The sequence below is a fragment of the Thermobia domestica genome, chromosome 11, assembly GCF_964235325.1.
Source record: "Thermobia domestica chromosome 11, izTheDome1.hap1.1, whole genome shotgun sequence".
Taxonomy (NCBI): domain Eukaryota; kingdom Metazoa; phylum Arthropoda; class Insecta; order Zygentoma; family Lepismatidae; genus Thermobia; species Thermobia domestica.
This window is the reverse complement of record NC_137464.1, coordinates 144,996,969-145,012,394: the sequence shown is the minus strand read 5'-3', so window position 1 is coordinate 145,012,394 and position 15,426 is coordinate 144,996,969. Positions and strand designations below refer to the sequence as shown.

The following is a 15,426-nucleotide window of genomic DNA, read 5'->3' as shown; positions in this document are numbered from 1 at the left end:
CAATTCGTTTCTTCCTTGGGATCACGTATAGATAGTGGGTCAGAATTCTGACTGCTGCAAAATGTTTTCCGTGAGGTAACAAAGCGTGTTTCCAATGTGAAACCGAAAAAAGATGTGAATATAGTTTTGTATAACTTTTAGGAAGAAAGAAAATGAATGTAAAATTGAGAGTTCTCTTATCGGTACAAATAAGAAAGCTTGAAGTTCTGGTTGAATCTTTCGTGTTATGGAATTGCATGAAGATGTTAATTAGGAATAAACTTTTTGGAGCAACTAAACAGTGTGATAGATGGTAACAACCTCAAAAAGGAATTCAATGTCACTAGTGGTTAAGTGTTTTTCGTTCAGAGAAGCAATGAGAATGACGTTAATATTAGTGTACAAGAAATTGTGTGTGATGTTGTGCTGATAATGGTATTGACCGAAGTCAAGGAAGTTAGTGACTTTTGTGTGAAAACTGCGAATGTTTTTCAAAGTCAGTACGCCATTCTAGTGAGCAAAAGGGAAGTTAGTAAAAATTTAGAAAACTTCGCACCTGAGTGTTATTTTACAGAAGGAGAAATACATGATGCACTTGAACGTGCTGCGTTGTTTAATGAGAAAGAACAGAATCCAGTGGCGTGCCGTGACTTTTCTCACAGGGGACTAGGTTCAAAGAGAATGTGTGCTGTAGAGTGGAGGTCCTGAGTAGTATTGTTGACACCAAATAACACAATTTATATGTTTCTGTAAATGCTTCTTCTACCAAGCCTCTTTCTTTCAAGAAATGGATAATTTCAGTCACAGTTTTATTTGAAAAATCTAAGAGTCTGTAAACCTATATTAATTCACTCCGCAAATTGTTAAAATTAAAAAAAAAAACTCCCGTAAATTGATTTAAGGGTCAAAAACAAGCAATCAGGAAATCGAGATTTCAAGCACTGAAAATTCTTTAAATCTAACAACTCAAAAAATTGTAACTCACTGAGATCTTGAAATCACAGTATCAATAATGTCATTGAAGATCCGCACATATTTAATTTCTAAATCTGTTGAGTCATCTACTTTACGTCTTTTATTAGAAGGTTCCCGTTGTCATCCAATTCTACTTTTCTATAAGTCTTCAAAATCATTTCTTGCATTTCTAAGTTGAGATACCATCTTTTGTACTTTTTGGATGCAATATTTTACATCCAAGGTTTTACTTTAAAGAATGTTGAATAGTATATCCGTGCGGAGAAATGCAAAATCGAAATCCTTCAATGATAACTCACACATTGTTTCTTTTTTTCTTTTTTGTAGTCATGAAAGCTTCGGTGTCGCAATTATCTGAATCTTCTACAATGTTCTCAGAACACCGTAAGAGTTTTATTTGATTTTCATTTACTGCATTCACAATTTTGGAATTGTAATTCCATCTTATAGTGGTAACCGTTGGAAATCGCTTAGTTACTTCTGATTCAGCAAGCGCGTTACAGCGTTTCGATGAATATGAAAAGAAATTTGGAATGCCATTTATTCTAAAAATTATTTTACATTCCTTGATGTGATTAACATACTGTGGAACAACGAGATTGAGTCTGTGATGATAGCAGTGTATGGTGAGTGCACTCAAACACCTTTTCACAAAAGATTGTAAACCGTTCAAATGTCCAGAAAATGTGGCAGCTCCATCCATAGCCTAGTGCTACAAGCTTTTGCTTACAATTAAAATGAGAGAGAATTTGGAAAGCATGCTCACTTAGAGCAGTCGCAGTGCAATCACTAGTAACATCTGCAAACCAAATGTCTTTCATGACTTGCCGTCTTTCACATACCGATTGAATGTTGAGAGATCTTTGCAATGTCCGTAGTTTTGTCCAACATTATTGCTGTAAGAAGTGTATTGTTTATTTCTGACTTAATTTTATCCAGAATTACTCACCAAACACATTTAATAATATAATTCTGAATTCTGTTTGACGTTCCTTTAAACACTCCCATGCTGTGAAGATGACAAGTCAACATGGGCGCCCGAACGAGAGGGTAGGGTAGGGCTCGGACCTTCCTCTGGCTCACGAAAATGTATTCGTAATATAGCAAACCACGTATATTAAATACCAGAAATACCAGACGCAACATAGCAACCATGGAGATGGGACCCTCCCTAGAAAATTTTCTTCAGGCGCCCCTGCAAGTCCTTTTAGTGTCGTACTTAGAAAGTAACTGAATTACTTCAATATAATTTCCCTAATTGACAGAATCTTCCTGTTTGTTATGACTTCTAAATGATAGCTCTTGTTTAGCCATAAAACAAGAGGAATAAATCAATCAGTTCATTAGTTCTCGGTTTGAATCAACTTCTGCATTGCTTGCTCAATTAAAAATCAATTCTGGTTTCCCGAAAGTTTTCAATTTAGTTATTGTGGACAGGTGTGAATAACATTTTTCTTGGCGCAACTTGGGTTTGTGAAAATTGTTCATGTCACAAAAACCATCATTATTCCACACGTCCCTTTCTATGTGGAACAGAGTACAAGGCCAGCAATACAGTTTGTTTCTTGTCTTACATGCAGTTAACTATTTTGAAGATGCAAAATAATCCGTTTTGATATTATGTATATGATCTTTAATTTTTGTCTAAATGGAAATGCTTGGAGTTGTTCTACTACTGGTTATTATTTGTTGCATTTCTTGAAAATTAAGGAATTCAGTGGTCCAGAATACAAGACTGAAACGGCCGATCCCCGCCCCTACTGTCCCCTATACCAATTGAAGTAATATCACTGCTTGCGCCATCGCTTTGCCGTAAGGGACTCGATTTCTCAGACGAGTCCCCTTCCATACTTTATTCTTCGAGTCATTTGCAAAATATATTGATAATCTAAAAAGTTCACACTTCACTAGATTTCTTAAAGTGTCAAGATTAATACTGTAAATTTAAAAGCGTTAAAATTATTAACTGTAAAAAGTAAACGAGCATTAATTTCGCTTACGACAGAACGCCCATGCTTAGAGCTTAGACAACATAATATGAGGACTAGCTGGCTGGACCCTGTTCCCTTCCCCGAGAAAAGCCGATTAAAACCCGAGCGTTTCCGATCTCCACTTCGCTGTCACACCCAGCACACGGGCGCTGACTATAGTTGGGTCAGAACAATTGAAATAGTGTTATTTTACAAAAATAGAGAAATACAAACAATGTTTTCGTTTTCTTTGGTATATATTTATCACAAAATACTTTAATTAAAATTCCAGGGGACTAGCCTAGTCCCCTAGTCCCCTTGACGGCACGCCGCTGACAGAATCAGTTACACAAGTTGTTGTTTAAACATCGTTGAGCTTTCGCTCTTTTTCCAGGCTTCTGTAATACATTGCAGTACTATCTAGAAGCCGACACAAGTGACTATTTTTGCGAGAACATGTGATATTCCGAAAAGGTTCAGAGAAAGTGTACAAGAAGAAATTCGAAAATTGTTAAAGTGGGAAGTTACCAGGCCAACGTCGTCTTCTCATCTGTTATTATTCCACGTTCTTGTTTTTAAAAAGCCGGATCGTTAACATTAGTAACTGATTGTAGAACTTTAAAGGTACTCGTAAAGAACCCGGCACTATGAGTGGAAAAGTTATTCGATATGGTTGCGAAATTCAGTGATACTTCAGATTTTACCAGTTCTTGCCAACAGTATGCAATCACAGAAGATTCAGTGCAATATTTGACATTTTTGTTTGAAGGAAAATTGTTTAAATATACACGAATGTTCTTTGGTATATATATATATATATATATATATATATATATATATATATATGTGTGTGTGTGTGTGTGTGTGTATATATAAATTGTTCTTCTTTATTGCAGTCGTGTGTAAACGAAGTGTTTCTTTTACCGTTACAAGAACAGCTGTTTCGACATGTTGATGGTCGTTGTCGCTACCGACACAATTTCTGAATGTTTAGTGCGACTAGATGAAGTGCTAACGTTGCTTAATGATGGAAATGAGATATTATATCTTTCTAAGTGTATTTTCTGTGCTAGTAAAATTAATTATGTAGGCTGTTATTCATCAGCATTCGGAGTACGTCGCGATCCAAAATCAGTAGAATCCATTGCAAAATTATCAGTGCCGAAGAACGTGAAAACATTGCGTTTATTTTTAAGTGAAGTTCAGTGGCATTCACGAACAATGAAAAATCGTGATGTTACAGCAGCATCACCATGTAAATTACAGAAAGGCAGCGAAAGATGGCGATGAGAAGAAAAACATCAAGCTGTTTTTGAAACATTGAAAGAAGAAATGATAATGATGTGAAATTATTCAATCCTCAGTTCGATATGCCATTTTATTTAGCGTCTGATGCTAGTCCGTGTAATGTAGGTTTCTGTTACCACGACATAGCGCGTTCTCGGGTTGCGGATCGAGGAGAAAGTCTCTAGATATAGAGGTTAGTGTCGGATATACTGCATAAGCAGTCGCGGACAGAGGACAAGGAGTGGTCCTCCAGCTTGAGTTTAGCGTGGGCGTAACAACCTCATCCTGTAATTAAAAAAAAAAAAATTCAAGAAGCCTCGGATCAGAACTGATAACTTGGCACGACCTCAACAAAATAAAATGTACATGAGATTTGGAACATGGAATATTAGAAGTCAGTATAGGGCAGGCACGTTAAAATCCGTAACGAGTGAGTTAGAAAAATACAGGATGGACCTAGTAGGAATTCAGGTAGGAAGGAAATGGCACTACGAAGTCCGGAAATCTCACGTTCTTTTACGGGGAAGGAAATAAAAATCACAAATTAGAAACACGGATTTTCGTTCACAAACGAACAATATCAGCAATAAAGTGGGTTGAGTTTGTTAATAATAGACTTTCTTTTATTACTCGTAAGGGTCGGTGGTGTGATATTGTTTTAAGTGTACGTGCCCTAAACAGAAGATAAGGATGACGGTATAAAATCACAATTTGTAGGAAAAAGTGGAACGAATATTTGACCAACTACCACGATACCATATGAAAATTCTATTAAGGAATTTCCATGCGAAGATACGACGAAAGAATATTTTGAAACGATTATATGGAATGAAAGAATGTATAAGGAAAGTAATGACAACGATGTTAGACTCGTGAACTTTGCAACATCCAAAAACCTTACCGTGAAGGGTAAAAAATTCCCATATCGTGACGTTCATAAATATACTTAGATCTCACCAGACGGAAAAACACACAATCAAATTGATCACGTTTTAGTAGATTAGGGAAAACCGTCCAGCATAATTGATGTTCGGTCGTTTAGAGGAGCTGACTGTGACACTGATCACTATCTGGTAGCAGCGACAATAAGAAAGATGTCGTTGAATAAAGGAAATATTCAATGTCTGAAAATGGAGAGTTTTAATTAAAGAAATTAGAAGAGAGCCAGATAAGAGAGGAAAAATGAAATGAAATCTTTGAGTTTTACGTCCCACGGTCAGATAAGAGAGGTATACCAGATTGAATTCTCGGTTTTAGAAGGTTCGGAGTGACTAGTGTTGATGATGCTTGGATTGAAATCAAATGGCATTAAAATTTCAGCAAAATTAAAATTGTTACACACGAAAATACGTAGGAACAAACCATGGTTCGTCCAGGAATGCATTAAAATAACAATGAAGAGAAAACAGTCAATATTACGTTAGCTACAAAATCTCAATGAAATAACCTCACAATATTTGGTAGACATCAAGCGGGAAACTTCCAAAACTTTTAGAACAAAGAAACGTGGTTTTTTGAAAGCTAAAATTAAGGAACTTGAAGATAATAGTAAAAATAAAAACATTCGGGACATGTATAAGAGGATCAGCGAATTTAAGAAAAGGTATCAAGCTCGTGCTTATATATTAAAGAAAGCCAACGGAACAGTTCTTACTGATACAGATACCATCTTAAATAAATGGAAAGATTTCTTTGACGATTTGCTTAACACGCTCCTAAAAACTAATGTTCATGGAGAAAGGGAAATACAGCAGAACCGTATATTCCAGAACCTAACCGAATAGAAGTAGAAATCGCTATAAAGAAATTAAAGAAATACAAATCTTTGGGTGTAGAAGAAATTCCGGCTGAGTTAATTTTAGCTGGAGGTGAAAAATTATGGAACAAGATACACAAACTCATTCTCCTTATTTGGAACAAGGAGGAACTGCTACAAGAGTGGAAAGTATCAATCATTGTTCCAATTCACAAGAAAGGCGACAAAACTGATTGTAATAATTATCGAGGCATTTCTCCTCTGTCAACATCCTATAAAATCCTCTTAAACATTCTATTAGCAAGATTGACCCCATACGCAGATGAAATTATTGGAGATTATCGGTGTGGATTTAGACAAAATAGATCGACTATCGACTAGATATTTACAAGTCGACAAATACTCAAAAAGAAATGGGAATACAATAACCCAGTACATCAATTGTTTATTGATTTTTGAAAGGCGTACAACTTGGGAGAGAAACTGTGCACCACTCTTACAGAACTTGGATACCGAAATATCCAATTAAATTTATTAAGATGTGTTTAAATGAATCCCAAAGTAAAATCTGGGTAGGAAATTCCTTGCCCACAAGTTTTCACGTCGAGAATGACCTGAAACAAGGAGATACGTTGTCGCCATTATTATTCAACTTTGTCCTGGAGTACGCTATAAGGAAAATCAAAGATAGCAACGAGAGCCTAGAGGTGAATTGTATTTACCAACTTATGTCGTATGCTGATGATGTAAATTTAGTAGGGAATGATAGGAAAGCAATAGAAAGAAATGCAGAGGTCTTATTAAACACTTGCAGGGACATAGGTTTAGAAGCAAATTCAGAGAAAACTAAATACATGGAAGTTCGTCGGGATCGTAACACAGCAATTTATGCATACGTTAAAATATCAAATACTTTAATAAAATGGATACTTTGAAGCAGGGTGGATTGATTTAAATCAGTCTGATTTAAATCACGATTTAAATCACTTGATTTTTTAAAATAAAAATCGTTGATTTAAATCAAATTCTGAAATAAATTAATTTAAAGTGAAAATAAATAAAATCCAGCCTCTGATGTGTTATTTCAATTATGGAAGATAATCATAATCCAATAAGATGCAAATGTATGTACAGCACAGTATGAAAACGAGTGTTTCATGCAGAGGATGATTAGGGAAAATCCTGTTTCGAACGGGTAACGGAGGAATTCTGTTTTCTTATCTTCCTAACATAATGTTTTTAAATCGTTAACTATTCCAACGAGAAAATCACCATAGACATTTATGGTGAAAATTCTTTTGTGTGCTCGTCTGTTTGTTTGTTACCAGATAATAGGGGCGTATTTATAAAGGAGTCCGATTCCCTCTCCAAAACTTAAATCTTTTTTTAGATTTTATAAATTTAGGCGAAATTTGCGTATTTTATATGTATTTCGTGCCGCAAGCCAGTTCCATTTTTTTAGATAGGCCCCTGCCAAATATGAGTAACTTTTGTGGAAAAAAATAGTATCATGTTCATAAACGTCGCCGTACTTTTTCCTTAGTGCTTAAGAAACATTGTTTGGGATTAGAGGTGCAAAATAGCCGGCTTTTTTGAATTTTTTTTTTAATATAAAAAGCCGGCGTTTTAGGGAAAAAACGGAAATTTTGGCTTTTTTCATTTTCACGATTTTTCTATCTAAATAGCTTTCTTATAGTATACTCTATAGTTAAACAAGATTTCATGACCTAAATGCCATATTTCCCTCTAGAATTCATCATCATGGTGGATGAAACATATGTTTTATGAATTAAACATTAAGTACGTAGTATTTGAGAGCAATTTTTCGTGGCTATATAACTTTATTTTAACTTCTGAGTTATCGACATTTTTTCTTCTTTAGAACATTTCATTTTTAGTTATTCGTGTTTCATTTCTTAGAGCTTAGTACTCTAGTTTCTAGCACATAGTTAAACTCACGTTTTTCAATATATCCGTCAGAGCATACTTCCACATTTCTGTTATACTGTAGCTGTGTAATGATGTAACAATAATATTCCGGGTACAACCTTGAATACCATTCTATACAAATAATCAGTATAGAATTAGGAAAGTGTTTTGGTTTTTTTTTTCTTTCTTATTAATAGTTAGTTTTTTTTTCTAAAAATACGTGATTTTCATTTGAGGGGAGCTTGAAGTTTATGTGTAAAGACATAACTAAAATTTCGTTTGTTTTAGAAATTCCGTAATTTCGGATAACAGGCTTCAGTCCGAAAGACACCCCCACCTTGATCCCTTTCGCAAATCCGTCATTGCTGGTAATTAGTAATAACAACAATTTAAAACATAAGAAATGAAATCAACCAGGAATCACAGTACACGCACTATCCCTACATTCACAGATGGAATTAAGAACTTTTGTCGGAATGGTCGAATGCGGGACTGAATCCCGGATTTCCCAATTGAAGCGGAAAAGCTAACCACACACTCACTCATGTTTGTTGTGCTTGACTTAAATGTATTTCGTAGTTTTTTTAAGGGAAAGTTCCGTAATGGCATGTTGAATTCTTGTTAAAATTTCAGAAACCTTCAGGACTGGGTAAACCTTGATGGTGGTTATATATTCCAGAGCCTTGAAAACGAAACGCTCAGATGAACGGTATTACGCATATGATCCATGAACAGAAAATTCAGTACTTTTCTGACTCTAAACAAGCTTAAGGAACAGTCTGTGCATTACAGAATTTGGGACTTTACTGATTTTGCAGGTCCGAAGCACCTGATAGGTGGTAACAGATTATTACGTACGTAATAAGTAAATAGAAAATACATTTTCAACATTTCTGTTCCATTTCAAAGAAGTTTCTGTAGGAGTAGCAAAGGCGGAAGCAAGAGGTGCATTAACAAATTAGGTGATTTTTGAGCGTCCCATACAAAGATTGCATTTTTTCAGTCTTTCAAAGTAATACGTTGAATTTTAATAAAACAATGATTATTTTTCATTGTGACTCTAGTACGAATGTTTATGAAAGTCTCGGAAGTCAGACATAATAAACTTATAGGCTATAAGAGATTGACGAGCGAATGATATTTATTTATTTATTTAACAATCACCAGATGCAGCTCAGAGGCTATTTTATACTGGATATCTAACAACAACATGAAAAGGATTTGGGAAGGTATCGGCCAGGGCCTGTTTTAGTAGGTACCATCCCGGCATTTGCCTGGTAGGACTGAGGGAAACACTGGAAAACCCCAGTCAGGATGGTCGGCAGCGGGAATCGGACCCATGACCTTTCGAATGCGAAGCCAACGTTGTACCACTTGAGCCACTTGATATACGTAATGAACAAAGAGAAGAATATGTTATTTTTGAGAAGGCTACGGCGTCGAAACTTAAATTTGTTTTGTGCGTTTGTTCAGTAAATATATTATTATCTTCCCAATGTATTATTTGTTTGAACTCACACACACAGTACAATAAATTCTGTATGTCATGTAGCAGTTTTTCCTTGTTTTTGTATTTTTAATTCACAATAAAAAATATTGCTTATAATGCATATGAAAGTTAAAACTTAACTGCAACTTATTATATACATGGATTAATCTTTTGAGATTCATAATAAAAATGTGTTAAGAATTAAAATTCTTTGAAATATGTTTTCAAAATTCATGTTTATTTTCGATTTTTTGTATTATTATCTTCATCCACTACTACTTAAATGAGTTTTTGTATTGTAGAGAAGCGTAACAAAACCTGCTTTATCAATGTAAAGCAAAATTTGAAAAAAAAAATCCCAAGCGAAGCAGAAAAAACCGATCCCCCCCCCCCAAAAAAAAGACGGGTTTTTCCCGAACCCTTGCATCTCTATTTGGGATTGAAATAAGTTAACGACTGTAATCAGTTCAAAATTCAAGCCCAATACTTTCACTTAAATAGCATAATTAACATTTAATATTAATTCCTAATGTTTTACCTTCAGTTCGTGACTTCTATTATGCGAGAAGAAAGATTTGATTTAAATAAAAAAATCGATTTAAATAAAAAAAATCAGCAAAAATAATTTTAAAAAAAAATCATTATTTTTTTCCACCCTGCTTTGAAGTATCTAAGATCAATATTAACAAACGAAAACTATATTCACAAAGAAATTAAATGCCGACTAGAAGCAGAAAATTCGTATTATTACTCAGTTCAACATCTTTTGTTGTCGCCAATTTTGTCGAAGAATTTGAAGCTTAAAATATATAAAATGATAACCATGCCTGTTTCTCTGTATGGTTGCAAAACATGGTCGTTTACTCTGAGGGAAGAACGTAGACTGAAAGTATTTGAGAAGATGATCCTGAGATCAATATTCGGACCCAAGAGGAACGAGAATGGGGAGTGGCGGAAACTTCATAACGAGGAACTACATGATTTATGTCGTTTATCAAACGTTGTTAGGGTCATCAAATCTAAGAGTCTCAGCTGGGCAAGTTGTGTAGCCAGAATGGAAGAAAATAGGAACACTTTCAAAGTCTTAACTGGAAGTCTAATCGGAAAAAGACCATTAGGAAGACCTAGGCGCAGATGAGAGCACAGTATTAAGATGGATGTCGCAGAAATAATAATACAAAGTAGAAACTGGACTCAGCTGGATAAGGATAGAAGTTTGTGGAGAACTTTTGTGAACGTGATATTGAACCTCCGAGTTTCATAGGCCATAGAGTGAGTTAGTTAAATCTGATGCTAGTATATTTGGGTTGGCTTGTGTGAATTATCAAGTCATTGATGGTGAGAAGCATATGTTCCAATATGCTAGGCGTATGTTAACAAAGTGCGATCGACAGTACATCGTAATTGAACTCTAGTGTCTTGCTTTAATTTGGTCAATTAGAAGATGGAATGTGTGGTTAAAAAGATCGAAGTTGTTCATTATAGCCGACCACAAAGGCCTAGCGCAGGTAGAACATATGAAAAATTGGAACGCTACATTTACTAGATAGGCACTGGAATTAGAATAGTACGATTACGAGATGGAATGGGTCAGTGGAAAATCAAATAACTTAAGTAATTGTTTATCTCGTATGTTACCTCACAAGAGGAGCAGGTAGTAAATGTGATTCACATAAAAGCTGTTGAGTTAGAAGTGCATTGTTTAAACCCTGAAATTATTGCGAAGTTGCAAAGGGAATGTGACCAATATCGTCCCATCATAAAGATCTTACGTGGTGATCTTAGTGTTAGTAAAACTAGTGAAATTCTGTGCAGAAGTATTACTAGAAGCAGGAAAAAATTACACTTTAAAAAGTAGAATTTTAGTGCTACGTAATTTTCATTTTCCACATAGGTTGAAATAGTGTTTGCCTCTATGTTGTGTGAAACATATATTAATTGGCTGTCACGATCATTATTGTCATTTCTGTTACATAAAAGTGTTCAATATCATTTCAAGGATATTTTATTGAATAACAGTGAGAAATGATAGAAAATCTTTTATTCGTTTCTGTGAAGTGCGTATGAAAACAAAAATTAACAGTCACCCAACTCAGTGTTTGAAGAAAACTATACCAGGGAGAAACGTCGTGAAACATACCTACTAACTGTGTATAATGTATATTCTCGTTACATCGAGGCTCATCCGTTTGTAAGCAACTAGTGCGACCGTTGCAAGGTGTCTTACCGAACTTTGTGTGTTTCACATGGGAATTTTCATAAATGTCGTAGTAGATAATGGATTACACATTATTAAAAACAGTTTGTGCAAGCTATGAAGACATATAGCATCGAAATACATTATACTACACCGTACCATACTTGAGGAGGTGTTAGCGAAAGATTCCAGTCAGATTTAACTTGGCATTTAACTGTTAAATTGTACGATCAGTGCAAGTCTACGTGTTCTTCAGGTGATCTACATTTAAACACTAGACTTCAGGAAATTACGTTCACTCATTTTGGCATTACTCCTGAAAGAGAGGAAGTTGACTTTCCATTCCAATCATTGCCTTCATTTACATCAATCATAACAACTTACGAAGACGGAGACCATTGGATAAAGAAATAGCAAGAAAAATACGTCACAGGGAACAAAAAGAGTGTTATGTGAAAGAAATATAGCTTTCCAGGTCAGATTAATGTCAGCAGGTCAATAAAGAAAAGGATTGTCAGGCTGTATGAAGTTTACCGTGGTTTATATGTTTGTTGGAATAAAATCAATGATAACGTTTCCGAAATAGTGGGTACCTAAAGTAGGAGATACCGTGGATTTCAGAACATCTCAAGAACGAGGTTACATAGACCAACACCAGCGACAAGAAAGAAGTGATTAAATTTTTTGAAAGACATGAACTACAATGTGGTGACATCATTGAAAGAGCAACTAAGGAATGATATTAGTGCTTTGTTGAAAAAGAAAAGATAAAAAGGTAAGGAAGAGAAAGATGGCGATCAGCTGTGTAATGTCAAAAACAACTAATAAGAAGTAAATGTTCATTCTAGCTTCATAGATGGTAGTATTATATGCTATTATTTGCGAAATGATTATTTAGATAAGAGGAAGTTGTTCAATTTTTAGGCAGTTTTTACTGTTAGTATGTTGTCGAAAGGGACCTAGAGTTCCTATACTTTTGTTGATCTAAAAATCTTTCTCCTATTATTCATTATTATTCAAATATAGTACGGCATTAACTCTTAAGCGCTTAAGTGAACTGTGAACATTATACACAATCATTGTAGGTGACGAAAAGGTTTGTGCTCAGAAGGATTTAGGTAGTTCTCTTGTGCTTAATTCGTAAGGTTCCTAATGAAAAGTTAACTAACCAAAACTTACGCATTAACCCTGGTACCATTTTTGTGTTAAATTTTATTTTTATGGATGTTTTATTTGTATTTAATTCATGAACAATTGCAGAAAACCAGTAGCAAGTTAGAATAAATATTCTTAATTTTACTTAACATTATTTTATGGTTTCTCCTCAGTTATGTGTCTGAGTATTCTGATGAGAAACCGTGTATATTCGCTTTCTATAACGGATGTTCCTATCTTCTTTGGTAACCAGTATGCAAGAGTGGATTAAGCATTATACAAAATAATCACGTGCTCAGGACATCAAGGAAGAGGTCACCACAGGAATTTTCCATGGCTGAATTTATGCCTATGCGTATATGGCGAAATACTGCAAGTGGTGCAGCTGAACCAGAATCGTCACACACACACAGCCTCCTCAGATTAAATGAAAAAATTGCGTGCAGATAGATAAAATAATAACAGGAGCACTCAGAAAGTGCAGACCTCCACCAAGGATCATAAAATCGAAGGAAAACTACTCTCCTTTGCTTTTCGCATATGTAAAAGCTGAAGAAACTTTGTACACAGTCTGTGAAATTTGTATACTTTCTATTCAGCGTCAGCGGAAAGATACGCGTATACACCAAACCTTGCTGAAGTAATAATGATAGATGTTAATGAATCTGAAGTGAGCTTCAGCAGTTACATTCGTTTGTGTGTCATAAATTCAGGGCAGTGATGTCGAACTTTGTAGAAGACAGTATTAAATGGTGCCCTCCCAAATGTAAAAAAATAGCTTTGGTATACTTTCAACACGAGCAGTCACAAATTGCTCAGCTGAGAATTCATTTTCTCAGTTGAATTATATTAACGCGTTCGCTTCGATATCCGACCTTGGCCGGAGTTGAATTCAAATGTATAGCCTACCGTATTCGACTAAAGACAAATCATACTAGAACATAATTTGTCGGTATATACAAAATTACACAATTTCATGATTTGTAGTTTGGTAGTAAAACCAGTTGTAGTTGAGGAAAGTTTTATTTAGGAATGACTAGGCTAGGCATTTAAATATCTTGTGTAACTGTTGATAGTGAACTTAAAACTAATCCCATTATAATAAGTATGCAACAAGGTAAGCTGGATGTATCTTCGTTAAGTATAGAAGCATTCATTGATACGTAAGACTAGTTTTGAGGATCACATAAAATATTTCGCAATCTTAAAAAGTAGAAGAAAACTTTCCAAATGTAATTAAAGTTGAAGTATACAAAATTAAGCTTTATTTTACTTCTTAGTATAAGTTTGTTTAATTTCAAAAATAAAATTTTATGTTGTAGTTTATTATTGCTTATATTTTCGGGGCACCAAAATCTTGTAAGTGCTTAGAGTCTCTAAGAGTCTTAATCTGGCCCTATCATTGTCTATGATTTGAGCTAATTATAACAGCTAACGTATATTCTTCCTATCATCTGCTTGGCTGTGACGTCTACTGAATTTTAACAAGAGGCCAAACCTACATTAATGCCGGGATCACCAACACTACCCGAGCATTCGGCAGGAAAAAAACTCAGAAAATATGAAACAAAAGGAATTTGCTCCTGTTCAATTTTTTAAAGTATTTGGGGTGGTTTATTACCCTTGTGGTGTGCTGAATAAATATGCATTGCACGAATACATGGTAATGTATTACCTGATGTAAGACTATTGTTTGTCCAATAAAAGCTGGCTTCTGAGAGTTGGATAGAGTGCGTGGAGTATTGGAGGCGCTGTTTTCAGCTTATATCGAAACCCTACTTTTTAAAAGTACTTTCTCCAGCGTTCACTTCCCCGCAAATAAACTATCTTTCCGTAACGAATCAAGGAGGAAATTTAATGTGATATAAAGGGAGTCCTTTATTCTTTTTCTCGTCTTCGAAATAGCACCGAGCCTTATATATCATTTCCCGTGACTGACTTTTATATGTTGAACCACTTTTGTTTTCATTGTTGTTTCCAGAATTTTCAATCGTCATATTTATTTTGTAAGTACAGCATACATTGAAGTTGTTCACAACCAACAATTATTATTAATTTGGAAAAAAACACTTAACACAGCACACACTACCACGTGCTAAAATAACTATTTCACAGAAGATTCAACGTTTAACTACCGGTAACACCGCTATCTTTGCCTAGAAACAGTATGAAAGAATGCTGCAGTGATTCGCTAACAACCCTCCCTCCGTTTTGTTTTCTACACGTGTAGCTATCTGTCAGAGGCCAGCTTTCGTTGCGCAGACAATAGATGTAGAAACAACAATATCTAATTAAACATATGTTTACTAATTTCGGGTAATTTTGATTGCTTGTTCAGATTAATTTCCATGCATGCCTGTGATATATCCATGCTTAGGTTTCGTGTATGAAATATTGCGTGCGTATGGGTGTGCATGTAGTGCTGAATACAGGGTGCAGCGTGTTAAGCAACTGCAAACTTGCTTTAGCCATGATGTTGCTTCATTAGAGTATTCGTCGAGAACATACATACTTAAAAGTAGTTTACTATACAATAAAAGTCAGGTTCATTGTAACTTTGTTTATATTTATTCGAAACACTAAGGTACTTTGGATATACATTGCTCCATTCGTTTCATTTGCGTTATTACTGTTGTAGGAACTTTCATAATTGGGTTATTTTCTGTGTTTGTGATAACGTAGCGTCCTT

The 15,426-nt window shown here is 35.0% G+C and overlaps 1 protein-coding gene across 11 annotated transcripts in view; it reads left to right on the top strand.

The window, feature by feature from the left end:
* Positions 1 to 15,426, top strand: part of LOC145664473 (testis-expressed protein 2) — a 472,752-nt gene that overhangs the window by 441,545 nt on the left and 15,781 nt on the right. The window lies entirely within an intron of this gene.